At 37.8% G+C, this 13,516-nt stretch overlaps 1 protein-coding gene across 5 annotated transcripts in view; it reads left to right on the forward strand.

Annotated features, from left to right (window-relative positions):
- LOC150107502 (focal adhesion kinase 1-like) overlaps window positions 1–13,516 on the forward strand; it is a 496,861-nt gene that overhangs the window by 118,055 nt on the left and 365,290 nt on the right. The window lies entirely within an intron of this gene.

Genomic DNA, 13,516 nt, shown 5'->3' on the forward strand with positions numbered 1-13,516 from the left:
GACTGCTCAGGCTCATTTCTGGAACAACAACAATCTTCTATTAAATATCATGAGCCTAAACAGTCATGGAACTTGCTGAGCATACAATCTTCGCTAAACATAGCATTCATTGGAACAAGTTGATGTTTAAAAGTCATTTATTATTATTATTATTAGACCTCCATGGAGTCAATGACTCATCATGGAAGGTCCTCCATCACACACACACCCACAACTCTCCGTGCAAAAACTTACTCCTCACACCCTCCTTATTCAGCTTCCAAGGATGACCTCTTGTTTCCCTGTCTCCACCCATTCCCCCCTCTCTCTCTCCCTCCTTGTCCTTCTATCCACTAGGCTCTGCATGTGTAAGGCTAAAGTGCTGGGAAAACATGATAAAAGTTTAATGGAGTGAAATAGCACTAGAAAATGATTAAAAGTAGTATTTAATGCTCCAATATTTCATCTCAGTTACAGAGACATCGTCAGGGAGTACAAAATGAGACTTGTAACACACACACACACACACAAGCACAAAGGCAACACAAAACTAACTGAAACACGTGAACAAAAGACTAAAGTTGTAACTGGGTGGATGCCCTCTGGAAACCTGTCAGTAGCCTAGGATGTAAACTGGGATCTCGAAGTATTAGTGTTTTCCAAAGTTTTATACAACCATATTTATTTAAATTAAATTAGGCTGATTTTTAAGAGCATCAGTAGATTCTGAAAATAATCTTTCTCCTTTGGATTTACTGTTTTTTTTTTATTTTTATTTATTTATTTATTTTTTTTTTTTCAATTTATTCTGTGGGCTGTATCCAAAGCATGGTTATCAAGGCCAGATTGACCATAGTCATGACTGCAGATGTATTTTTTTTTTTGTGCTCTTTCATTTGGATTGTAGCTGATCTTCCTGTCTGCCCATAGTAGGCCAACTTGCAGAACAAGGAATTCTATATATATATATATACCTGGAACTGAGAGGGGGGGGGGGGGGTGTTTGTCTGTGCTGCAGTAATGGCATCACCACAAGAGAAAGCACAGTGCATGTTATGGTTCACAGAAACAAAGCCAGTGACAGCTGTTCAAAGGAATTTCAGGCGGGAGTATGGTAAGAATGCTCTGAGTGACAAAAGTATCCATAAGTGGCATTAGCAGTTCTTGGAAGCAGGAGGTGTTTTAAAAGAGAACTGATCAGGTAGGCCTACAATATTTAAGTGCTGGGAATCGACTCACACTACAAACCGAAATGTTTGGTTTGTAGTGTGAGTCGTCAATTGAACATTCCTAAAAGCGCAGTGCATGACATTGTTCACGAGAGATTGAAACTTCATGCTTGTAAACTGCAGCTTGTTCATCACATCCAACCTACTGATAGTCTACAAAGAGTTCAGTATGTGACCACCATGTTAGACCTAATTGCTCAACATGACAACTACCTCCAGAGCATTTAATTTCTGATGAGGCAATGTTTCATGTGCATGGAGCTGTGAATCTCCATAATTGTCAGGTGTGGGGGTCAGAAAATCCACAAGAACTGGTGGAGTTTGTCCATAACAGTCTGAAAGTCAATGTCTGATGTGAAATCATGCATGATCGCATTGTTGAGCCATTTTTTTCCATAAGGATACGATTACAAGTGTGGCATACCTTGGATATGCCACACTTGTGTTTTCCCTTTGTGAGGACTTGTTTCCCCAGATTAAGCATGTGGAGGGCCTCATTTTCTAACAGGATGGACCCCTGCTGTATTATGCTGCAATTGTGTGGACTTTGCTCAACAACCAATTCCCAGGAAAATGGATAGACAGAAGAGGTTCCATTGCTTGGCCACCATGCAGTCCCGATTCTCGATTTTTGGACCATGTGAAAGACATTGTGTATCAGAAAAAATTAAGTCCCTTGCCCATCTGCACCATTGAATAACAGCAACCACAGAAGCAATTCCTATGGATATGCTTACCTGAGCATGGTCTGAGGTGGAATTCCATTTTGATGTCTGTAGGACTGTAAATGACACACACACACATCAAGTTACACTAACAGGTAATCAAACTTGTGACTTTTTACTTTAATGATATATACTACCTACATTTCTGCTTCAAAATGTCATAAAATAAATTTCATTCAAAACATTGGAGTTCTTTTCCAAACACCCTGTACAGTGGAATCATAACATTCTTATTTCTATATGTCAGTATTCTCTGCATCATTTCCATGATGCGTCGTGCTGTCCTCGTAATTTAAACAAAATGTCCCTGAAATTTCGGATCCGTCATCTCCTCCACCTTCTCTAAGATATCCTCACCAATCTTATATTTTGGATCTCATCTGTGCTTCCTAAACTTTACAAACTTACACTTTGCTATGTTGAACTCATAGTCACATTCATTTGTTCATCCAGAATGTCTGTTCAAGTCCCCTTGCAAGGCTGCAGCATCCATTGTATTCCTCATAGTTCTTCCCAATATATTTACATGCAAATCAATAGACAAAGCAATAGACCCAAAACAGACCCTTGAGGCACAGCGCTGGTGACTTTCCTCCTCCAGAATATTGCCTTCCCCTTCTCCCCCAATACACAACTTGCTGATACCTATTAGACAGCCAATCTCCAATCCTCTGCACTAATCTACTACCCAACTCCATCTGTTCCAGTTTAATTATCAGTTTTTCATTTGGCAGTCTATTAAAGGCTTTAGCAAAATCTAAATACACCACTGTGTATGCTTCACCTTTGTCCAGTGCACCTATCGCCTTGTTATAGTAAGCACAACCTTCCTTTAATAAACCCCTGCTGTCCATCAAAGAGAATGTTGTTGTCATTCCTTTTATGAAGTGGTAAAATTTTGCCCTCTTTCCATTCCTTTGGAACTTAGACAAATCTGATACCCAAGTTAAATAGGTAAGTTAAGTTGTTAACTCCTTGGAACATTTCTTCAAAACATGCATTGACATCAAGTTTATTCAATTCCTCCTATACCTTCTGCTCACTCACTATCGGCAGCTCCTTCTCAATGCTCTCAAGCTTTGCATGATAAAATACTTTCACGAGGATGAAATACTTTATGAACCACTCATGTAACATCTACTATATCCTCTTTGGCTGTTGTCATTCTTCATTCTACCATTTTCTCCAGCCAGTAGCATCCTTCCATAATCATTCTTTCTTCTACTGGCTGGATATCAAAAAAAAAAAAAACAACTCTGTAGGATTCCTTTTAGCCTCATTAGTTAACTGCTCATACTGCACTTTTGCTACCCTTACCAAGCGAGTTACCTACTTCTCTTGCTTGCTTTTATTTGTACTCCTTGTGCAACTGATTGCTACCCCACTCATTTTAAGTGGCCTCCATGATGCCTTCTTCTTCTTCCATATTGTATGTTTCATTTCTTCATTAAAACCCATCTTATTTGACCTCTTGACCTTTGGAATGTATCTAGATACTCACTCTTCCAGACAGTTCCTAAATAACGTATTTACTTGAATATAACTCGCGTTTTTCCACAGCATTAAAGTTAAAAAAATCATGGTGTGAGATATATGCAGGGATTTTTGGGAACTAAAGTTTTTCAGGAAAAACATTAGTATAGATGAAGCTGCTTGGTCGAAAAGACCTAGGTGCAATTTCCATCCAAGATGTGAGGAACTTTTATCTGGTCTCTTTCAACTAAAGGTGAGTTTTTTTCACCTGGAAACTGGGGTGTTTCATCCCTCAGAACAGGCAAATCGGCTCTGTGAACACATGCAAATTTACAGTCATAAAATACAAATACTTAGTCCCTCATAAAATAGGCTCAACCTGTCCTAACAGACAGGGAAGAAAAAGGAGAACCCCCCCTCCCACACACACAAATGAATAAATGAATTGCTCACATTATTTATAAAATGAATGCATTTAAACTTTAATTATCAACGTTATTTACACAATCTGCTGCTCGCCTTCATCACACATCTTTAATGACAATGCTTCTGTAATTAAACTAAAACAGTTTTGTTATTGCTTGTCTTTTTATAATTTCGGAATCATAAGATCACCATGATTTAAAAAAACTGAAATGAGTATGACTTACCAAGAATCTCCTATTTGCTATTGTTAATTCCTGTCTCGAGAGCGTTTCCTCATGTGCATTGTCAGTCTACCCAAATAGCATCATCTTTGTTCCCATCCAGGGCATTAGAGATGTCAGTTTTTTAAAAAAAAAACTCTTGGCAATTATTTCTGGTAAAACATGTCCCAAACTCTCAAAATCCAGTTGCACAACGGTTTTAATGATGATCTCTTAATCTTCCCTGCTGGAGTCAGATCATAACCGCTGGCTGCCATCCACTCAGTTTAGAATTTTTGTAAGTGGTCCTTGAATAGTTTGTTTACTGATAAATCCAAGGCTGTAGACGAGGTGTGAGACCACCAGGAATAATGGCTACATTGGTCTTCACATTCAAAAGTTTACTATTTCTGCCACAACAACAACAACGTTCACTATCTATTTCTTAAAGTTTTAAACTTTTTCGTGTACGAGCTATATGCGAAACTTTTTAATTTCTTTTTTCATAAAGTAAAATCAAGGGTGCAAGATATATGTGAGGGCGAGTTATGTTTGAGTAAATACAGTAGGTCCCAAGCAACGTGATCTCCTTTCATTCCATGATATAGTTGCAAGCTGTCTCCTGAGCTTGTCAAAATCACAGCCTTATAGTTTTGCATATATCCCTTTCTCACAGTACTAGTCATATGGCTGACCACTACCTAAGTAATCACCTCATGGTCACTCTCACTAACGGGAGAGAGAGATTCAACACCCCATTTACAATAACATTCTTTTATGAGATAATCAAATCCAAGACCCTTGATACACATACACCCATGTTACGTACTGACTAAGGTAGTTGTCCCTCAAATGCTCAAGAAATTCATTATCTTGCCCCTAGATGGTGTCCGTTCGTTTCAGTCTATATTACCATAATTTATTTATTCGTATAGGATCTCCCCCCCCCCCATTCCTCATCCTTCCTTTAGGACTGGTTGAGCCCTTGTTATATTTAATGTATATTTATATTTTATTCACTTTCCTTACTTTCAATATCTACCTTCAATTCTTTATTTTAATTCTATATCTATATTCAATATCTCTTCCTTGTGTTAATCGATTTACTTTATTTCTGCCTTAAACTGATTACCCTGATAAATCCTATCTTAACACAAGCTATGGTGCTAAACTACAAAGGCTATCTATCTACTTGGCTGACTACTTAGGGTAACCACGTGTATTGAACTTTACTATTTCCTTGTTGGAGACAAGTCCCTTGTAATTACTGTCTGGAGTTGTTTCCCAGTAAGATACTCATCATCATCATCAAATTCCTGCCATGTACCCTCAAGGGGTGTACAGGATATGACAGTACTACATGAAAAAATTACATCATTACTAACTTCCTATCTACAATTTTCCTCCAAATCAGTCTGTTACTTGTCAAGACTCCAACATTATCAGATCTTATATTTCTATCGTCTAAGGCACTTTGTACCGTATCAATCCACCTATATCTTGGTCTTCCTGTGGGTCGTTTTCCTGCCAACCTGGCAGAGAACACTTGTTTTGCTAATCTTTCCTCTCCCATTCTATTTAAATGACCATACCACCTGAGATTAGCTCTGCTAACGCATTCCTGGATGCTGACAATGTCAAGTTCTTTCCTAATATCCTCATTTTTAATATGATATTACCATTGATGCCATCTGTTCACGCCTCGAATCTTTCTCAGGACTCTCATATCTGCGGTCTCTAATCTTTGGTCAAGTGTTTTACTTCTGACCCAGCTCTCAGATCCATAAGTTAAAACTGGTTTGAACACTGTCTTGTATACAGCTAATTTAATCTTCCGACTAATTTCTCTCTTACTCCATATGAATTTATTCAATTGACTTCCCACCATACCAGCTTTGTTGATTCTGTTGTCTATTTCTATATTTAATTTTCCATCTTCAGTAAAAATCGTGCCTAAGTAGCTGAAATGTTTTACTTGTTCCACAGGTTCTCCATTCACAACACAGTAGCCATTATCAATGATTCTGCCTATTTTCATTGTCTTTGTCTTTTTATTGCTGACCTTCATACCATATCTATTACAACAGCTATTCAATTTAGTCAGAGAATCTTGCAGACTTGTAGCGGATTTATTTATAAGTATAACATCATCCGCATAAAGCAAAGAGCTGACATTAACATCTCCAATTTTGATATCAGGTTTAATACCACTTTCCTTCATAATGTGATCCATATAGATAATGAATAACAGAGGGGATAATGTACATCCTTGTCTCACACCAGATTTAACATTAAACCATCTTCCTGTACTTCCTTCAATTCTAACTGCTGACTTACAACTCAAATAAAGACTAAGTATTGCTTGATATAATGCCTCATTGACACCATATAACTGTAGCGTATTGAATAGCTTCTCTCTTGGCAACTTGTCATATGCCTTTTCCAAATCGACAAAACTTAAATACAGATCTTTGTTATATTCCCAGGCTTTCTCGACTATTTGTCGTAAAGTGAAGATCTGGACTGAATCCAGCTTGTTCTTCACCAAGCTTTTCTTCCACAATTCTTCTCAACCGTTTCTCAAGTATACTTGCATAGATCTTGCCAGGAACACTCAGTAGGGAAATACCTCTGTAATTCTCACATTCAGTTTTATTTCCCTTTTTATATATGGGTACTATGAGAGCTCTACTCCAATCATCGGGAATTCGTCCCTCTGTCCAGGCTTTCTGAACTATGCAGTGCAGCCACTGAAAGACTTTTATACCACCATACTTCAGCATTTCTGGTCGAATATCATCTACTCCTGCTGCCTTTCCACATTTCAAGCCTTTGATGGCTTTTTCTACTTCAAGTATGGATATCTATTCCTGACTGCATTCCTGGTCAGTGTTTTTTATCACAGTGCTGTCATCACTGCTTGTTTCATTTAGCAGTTTTTCAAAGTAATTACTCCATACTTCAAGGATATCTTTTTCTCCTGTTTTCATGTTACCTTTATCATCTCTAACTCCTTTTACAGCACTCTTTCCTCCATTCCTAAGCTTCTTCAACAACCTCCAGAGTATTTTATCACCTTCTTGATATTTATTTTCTATATTCTTGCCAAAATCCTCCCATGACTTTTGTTTAGCTAGTTTTACACACTGTTTAGCTTTCTTACATTTGTCTCTGTATTCTGTAAGAGTAAAAGCTGACTTATTTGCCAGGAACTTTTGATATGCTTTCTTCTTTTCCTTCACTTCCTCTTTAACTTCCTGTGTCCACCAGGGAGTTCTGATTTTTTTATCCTTGCACACAACCTCACCACATGCCTCTCTGGCAGAATCAATCAATGTTTTCTTCAGAGTTTGCCACTAAATCTCCAAGGCTTGATTCCTGTTCTCAAACTCTTTCATTTTCTTTTCAATAATCTTCTGTATTTTAGTCTACAGTTCACATCTGAGAGCTGCTCAACTTTTATTCGCTTTAAAACTTTCTTACATGATATTCTTTTCAATATGAAATTCAATTTTATCCTCAAGACTAAATAATGATTGCTTCCAATTTCAAATCCTCTGTATACTCTGGTGTTCTGCACCAGGGAGAAAACATTACTATCAACAATAACATAGTCAATGAGACTTTTCTTATTCCTTGCCTCTTCTCTCCATGTGAATTTGTGCACATTTTTTTGTTGGAACATGGTGTTAGTAATAACCAGTCCATGTCCTGAGCAGAAATCCAACAGGTATTTGCCATTATTATTAGCTTTGCTCTTTTCACCAAATTTTCCCAAAATATTTTTGTATGTCTCACAATCATTTCCTACTCTGCTATTTAGATCCCCAACAAGGACCAACTTTTTCTTTTTCACTGTATCAGTTGCTTTTTCTAAAGCTTCAAAAAATTCCTCCACTTCTACCTTAGTAGAACCTTCTGTGGGACTATAGGCACAAATAAGTCTCATTGTCCAGTTCCCCATTCTCATATTTGCCCACATTACTCAACTTGAGACTGACTGCCATTCAAGACGATTAGCCTCGTATTTTATGTTGAATACTATGGCTACTCCTTCTTTTCCTTGATTGTCATTGCCTGAATATAACATTTTGTATATTATTTCTGGGAAAACTCCCATGTTACTCCTCTTTATAAACTATTATAATTACAGCTATTTTGCTTGCTTCAGTTTAGGAGTACCCCTGTTTAGATGTCATTGGCTATTTACTCATGGATTCTTAGGGCATTATGAGTGTAGATGTACTAAAAAGTATATGTAGCCTAAGGAATAGAAAACTGCACATACCTTTTTCTGGGTGTTGTGGCTTTTCCTCAGTCTGCGATGTTGAAAACTGCAGAGTGTGTGTGTGGGGGGGTAGGCATTTTGGTAGAATAAGTTAGAAAAACCCGGGTTTTTTTCATAATATATAGAAACATATACTTTTATATAGGGTGGGGAAAAAGTGAAAGGGTTAATTTTTTTTTTTTTTTAAAAATAGGGAGGGGGAAGGGGAAAGGTGGTTGACGGGGTGTGGACCGTTTCGACTATTCGTGGTCGTCATCTGAACACATTGGGAAAGTGGAAGCTATGTCAGTTCGGGTGAGTGCTTCTGCTTTAGAGGTGTTTGTGTTGTCTCCTATTGGTCGGGGTTGTGACCTCAATTTTATGTTGTGAAGCTTCCAAACCTCGGAGATTATGTAGGGCCTGTGTACGTTGATAGAGTTCGCGTCACACTTTATAGCTATTGTTTCCGATATTCTGAGCATTGTTTCATTGTCTTGTCTATCTATTATGATGGCCTTGTCTATCTGCGGGGTGTGTTTTTGTTCAAGGGCGTGAACAGCTATTTCCGTTTTTCCTGTTTTGTATACGATTTTTCTTTTTGATGTTGCGTTTTTTAGTGTTTAAATGTTCTGGAATGGGGATGTTACAGTCACGGAAGTGTTCTTGTAGTCTTGCCCATAAAGACCTGATGGTGGAACCGGTGTAGGTGATGTCACAGTCTTTTTGGCAGGGAAATTTATAGACTACATTGTGCTGTTCAAATATTTCTTTTTGTGTGTGAGGTTTGGTGGATTTTAGGAGGTTTGCCAGTTTTTGGCTTGTGGTGAATACCAGTTTGTAGTCAGTATGTTTGAAGATGTATTTATAGGCTTTGTATGTGTTTTGGGTGTATGGTAGTTTGATAATTTTTTGTGTAGGGAAGTTCGTTTTGGTACTTGGGTTGTTTTGGCGGTTTTTTGCCGTCTTGTTTGCGTAGTTAATCAGTTGTGTAGGATAGTTGCGATTTAAGAAGATCTGTGTTAGTTTTTTTATTTCAGCGTTTAGACTATTTTGATTGGTTGAAAATTTGTAAGCATTTATGAATTGTGATAAGATGACGGATAAGTTCACGCCCAAGAAGACATCCTCACTTCTTTGGGTGCGGCCTCTTTATACACTAACGTGGACGTCCCCAGAACTTTAAACATCGTACACACACTACTCACAGAAGACCACACCCTACACTCTCGTACTAAACTAACGCCCACTGACATTATTAACTTAATAAAACTAGTAATCTCGGCAAACTTTTTCAAGTTCAACAACAACATGTACATCCAAATCTTCGGACTTCCCATGGGCCAAAACATCAGTGGACAACTAGCGGAATTATTCCTGGCACATATAGAATCACTTCTACTCCACCCTTCCCTTCCCCCTGGCATCACCTTTTATGGCAGATACGTAGACGATATTCTGTGCATTGGTAATCCCACACACATCACCACCTTAAAAACATCCCTAAACAGCTACAGCAACAGATTAAAATTCACCACAGAAACCGAACAGAACAAATCCATCAACTTCTTAAACTTGACATTAACCGGAACACACAACAAAATAGCCACGAAAATATACCACAAACCCTCACACATCGGAAACTACCTCCATTTTCACTCATACTATCCGTATTCTGTTAAAAAATCCGTCATCTTATCACAATTCATAAATGCTTACAAATTTTCAACCAATCAAAATAGTCTAAACGCTGAAATAAATAAACTAACACAGATCTTCTTAAATCGCAACTATCCTACACAACTGATTAACTACGCAAACAAGACGGCAAAAAACCGCCAAAACAACCCAAGTACCAAAACGAACTTCCCTACACAAAAAATTATCAAACTACCATACACCCAAAACACATACAAAGCCTATAAATACATCTTCAAACATACTGACTACAAACTGGTATTCACCACAAGCCAAAAACTGGCAAACCTCCTAAAATCCACCAAACCTCACACACAAAAAGAAATATTTGAACAGCACAATGTTGTCTATAAATTTCCCTGCCAAAAAGACTGTGACATCACCTACACAGGTTCCACCATCAGGTCTTTATGGGCAAGACTACAAGAACACTTCCGTGACTGTAACATCCCCATTCCAGAACATTTAAACACTAAAAAACGCAACATCAAAAAGAAAAATCGTATACAAAACACAGGAAAAACGGAAATAGCTGTTCACGCCCTTGAACAAAAACACACCCAGCAGATAGACAAGGCCATCATAATAGACAGACAAGACAATGAAACAATGCTCAGAATATCGGAAACAATAGCTATAAAGTGTGACGCGAACTCTATCAACGTACACAGGCCCTACATAATCTCCGAGGTTTGGAAGCTTCACAACATAAAATTGAGGTCACAACCCCGACCAATAGGAGACAACACAAACACCTCTAAAGCAGAAGCACTCACCCGAACTGACATAGCTTCCACTTTCCCAATGTGTTCAGATGACGACCACGAATAGTCGAAACGGTCCACACCCCGTCAACCACCTTTCCCCTTCCCCCTCCCTATTTTAAAAAAAAATAAAATAACCCTTTCACTTTTTCCCCACCCTATATAAAAGTATATGTTTCTATATATTATGAAAAAAACCCAGGTTTTTCTAACTTATTCTACCAAAATGCCTACCCCCCCCCCCCCACACACACTCTGCAGTTTTCGACATCGCAGACTGAGGAAAAGCCACAACACCCAGAAAAAGGTATGTGCAGTTTTCTATTCCTTAGGCTACATATACTTTTTAGTACATCTACACTCATAATGCCCTAAGAATCCATGAGTAAATAGCCAATGACATCTAAACAGGGGTACTCCTAAACTGAAGCAAGCAAAATAGCTGTAATTATAATAATAACATTTTGTATTTATTGCTCAGAAAGATCTCACCAGTTTTGGTCTTTTTTGTTTGTCACCCCTATTATGTCGATCTGGTACTTATCTGATTCCTGCTAGCTCCATTTCTTTGCCATTCAGGCTTCTTACGTTGATAGTACCGATCTTTAACTCTGGTGATGTTGAGTTGGGGTTTGTTTTCAGATTTGTTCCAGTAGCTGACTTTTCGCTGTTCGCCCTGGTTCCCTGGCGAAAACAACGGGGGCCTTGTTTAACCGGGCGACGCCCCAGCCGGCATGAAATTTTGTCATGTTGTACCATCATTTTTTATTTTGGTTTAACCAATAAGAATAAGATTTGGTTGGCTAAATCCCAAATTACCAGCCCATCCTCGTTCATTCAGTATCAAAGTAGATACCTAACAGGGTGCACCACGAGAAGGTGAGGATTGGACATTAGGTCAGAAGCCCTGGTCGGTTCTCCGCATTCCTTTAAAGGCTATGTGGAGGTCTCCTCTCAGTTATACAGCTTTGACCCTTAAGCACCCCTGTCAGATATTGACAGAACTGGCAGAACAAATAAATTTGCCAGTCAGATACTGGCAAATTTATTTGTTCTGCTGCGCCAGCCAGTATCCTTAGGTTAGGAGGAATACTTAACCAGGGAACTTCTCTTAGAAATTATACAGAGGTGATTATCTCTACACTTATCCTTCAGCACCTAATTATCTAACTAATTATACTCAATGATGTTTGCAATCGTGGCCTATAAATATTCAATTATTCTCTGCATTAGTTTCCGAATTTATGAGTGATGAGTTGAATTCAGGCACAGGCTAATTTCAGATTAAAACATAAAGAACATTTATTAAGATCACTAAATTGTACATAGTTACATTCATTCTCACTATTAGATTAAAGTCATACGCAGGTGAGGAGCTATCATTGATATTTAGAACTTAATTGGGAATTTAACATATTTTCCTTTTAAGATTCCACTCATTTGACTGCATACAATACATATATCAAAACTCTAATCTTCTCAATTTATCCTATCAAGCTATGTTAAAGGCTACAAATCATAATTATCACACTCTACCTAATTCACAATCTGAGACAAAGATACCTATAGAGCTAGGCTTTTGCAGTTAATGCTAATCACCTAAAGTTCCTCACTAGAATGTTCGTTCACACTTAATACTTAACTGCAATTCACACTTATTTTACAGCATGCTTCTCTTCTAACATAAGGGAGAATAAAACATTACTTTACCAAGATAGTCCACTTTCTGCATACAGTACTCGGTTCTCCTTCCTTGAAAACTTAGTTTGGAATATCGTAGAATTACCTCACATACAATCTTTGCTGTATTTCCACCATGATTTCTTAGCTATTTGTCATAAAGTGAAAAATCTGATCCAACAGCCTCTATTTGGCCTGAATCTAGCTTGTTCTTCACTATGCTTCCCTTTCACAATCCTTCTCAAATAAGTATAATTGCATAAATCTTACCTGGAACACTCAATAGGGGAATACCTCTGTAATTCTAACATTCAGTTTTATTTTCCTTTTTGTATATGAGTACTATGAGAGTTCTAATCCAATTATCTGGAATTTTTCCCTCTGTCCAGGCTTTCTGAACTATGCAGTGCAGCCACTGTTAAGATTTTTATACCTCCATACTGGAGCATTTCTGGTCAAATATCATCTATTCCTGCTTTTCCACATTTCAGGCTTTTGATGCTTTTTCATTTAGCAATTTTTCGAAGTAATTACTCCATACTTCGAGGATATCTTTTTCTCCAGTTTTCATGTCACCTTTATCATCTCTGATTCTTTTTTTACAGCACTCTTTCTTCCATTTCTGAGATTTTTCAATAGCCTCCAGAATATTTTGCCACCTTCATGATAGTTATTTTCTATGTTCTTGCTAAAGTTTTCCTGACTTCTGTTTAGCTTTCTTACATTTATCTCTATATTCTCTAAGAGCACAAGCTGAATTATTCACCAGGAACTTTCGATAATGCTTTCTTCTTTTCTTTAACTTCCTGTGTCCACCGTGGAGTTCTGATTTTTCTATCCTTGCAAACAACCTCACCACATGCCTCTCTGGCTGAATCGATCAGGGTTTTCTTCAAGGCTTGCCACTGAATCTCCAAGGTTTGGTTCCTGTTCTAGAACTCTTTCATTTTTTCTTGAATAATGTTTGTGCATTTTAGTCTACAGTTCCGTCTGAGAGCTGCTCAACTTTTATTCAATTTAAAACTTTCTTAAATGTTCTTCTTTTCAATATGAAATTCAATTTTATCCTGCTCAAACT

Source organism: Typopeltis vanoorti, chromosome 4 (genome assembly GCF_054136105.1).
Source record: "Typopeltis vanoorti isolate ZY-2024b chromosome 4, IOZ_Tvanoo_1.0, whole genome shotgun sequence".
Classification (NCBI taxonomy): domain Eukaryota; kingdom Metazoa; phylum Arthropoda; class Arachnida; order Uropygi; family Thelyphonidae; genus Typopeltis; species Typopeltis vanoorti.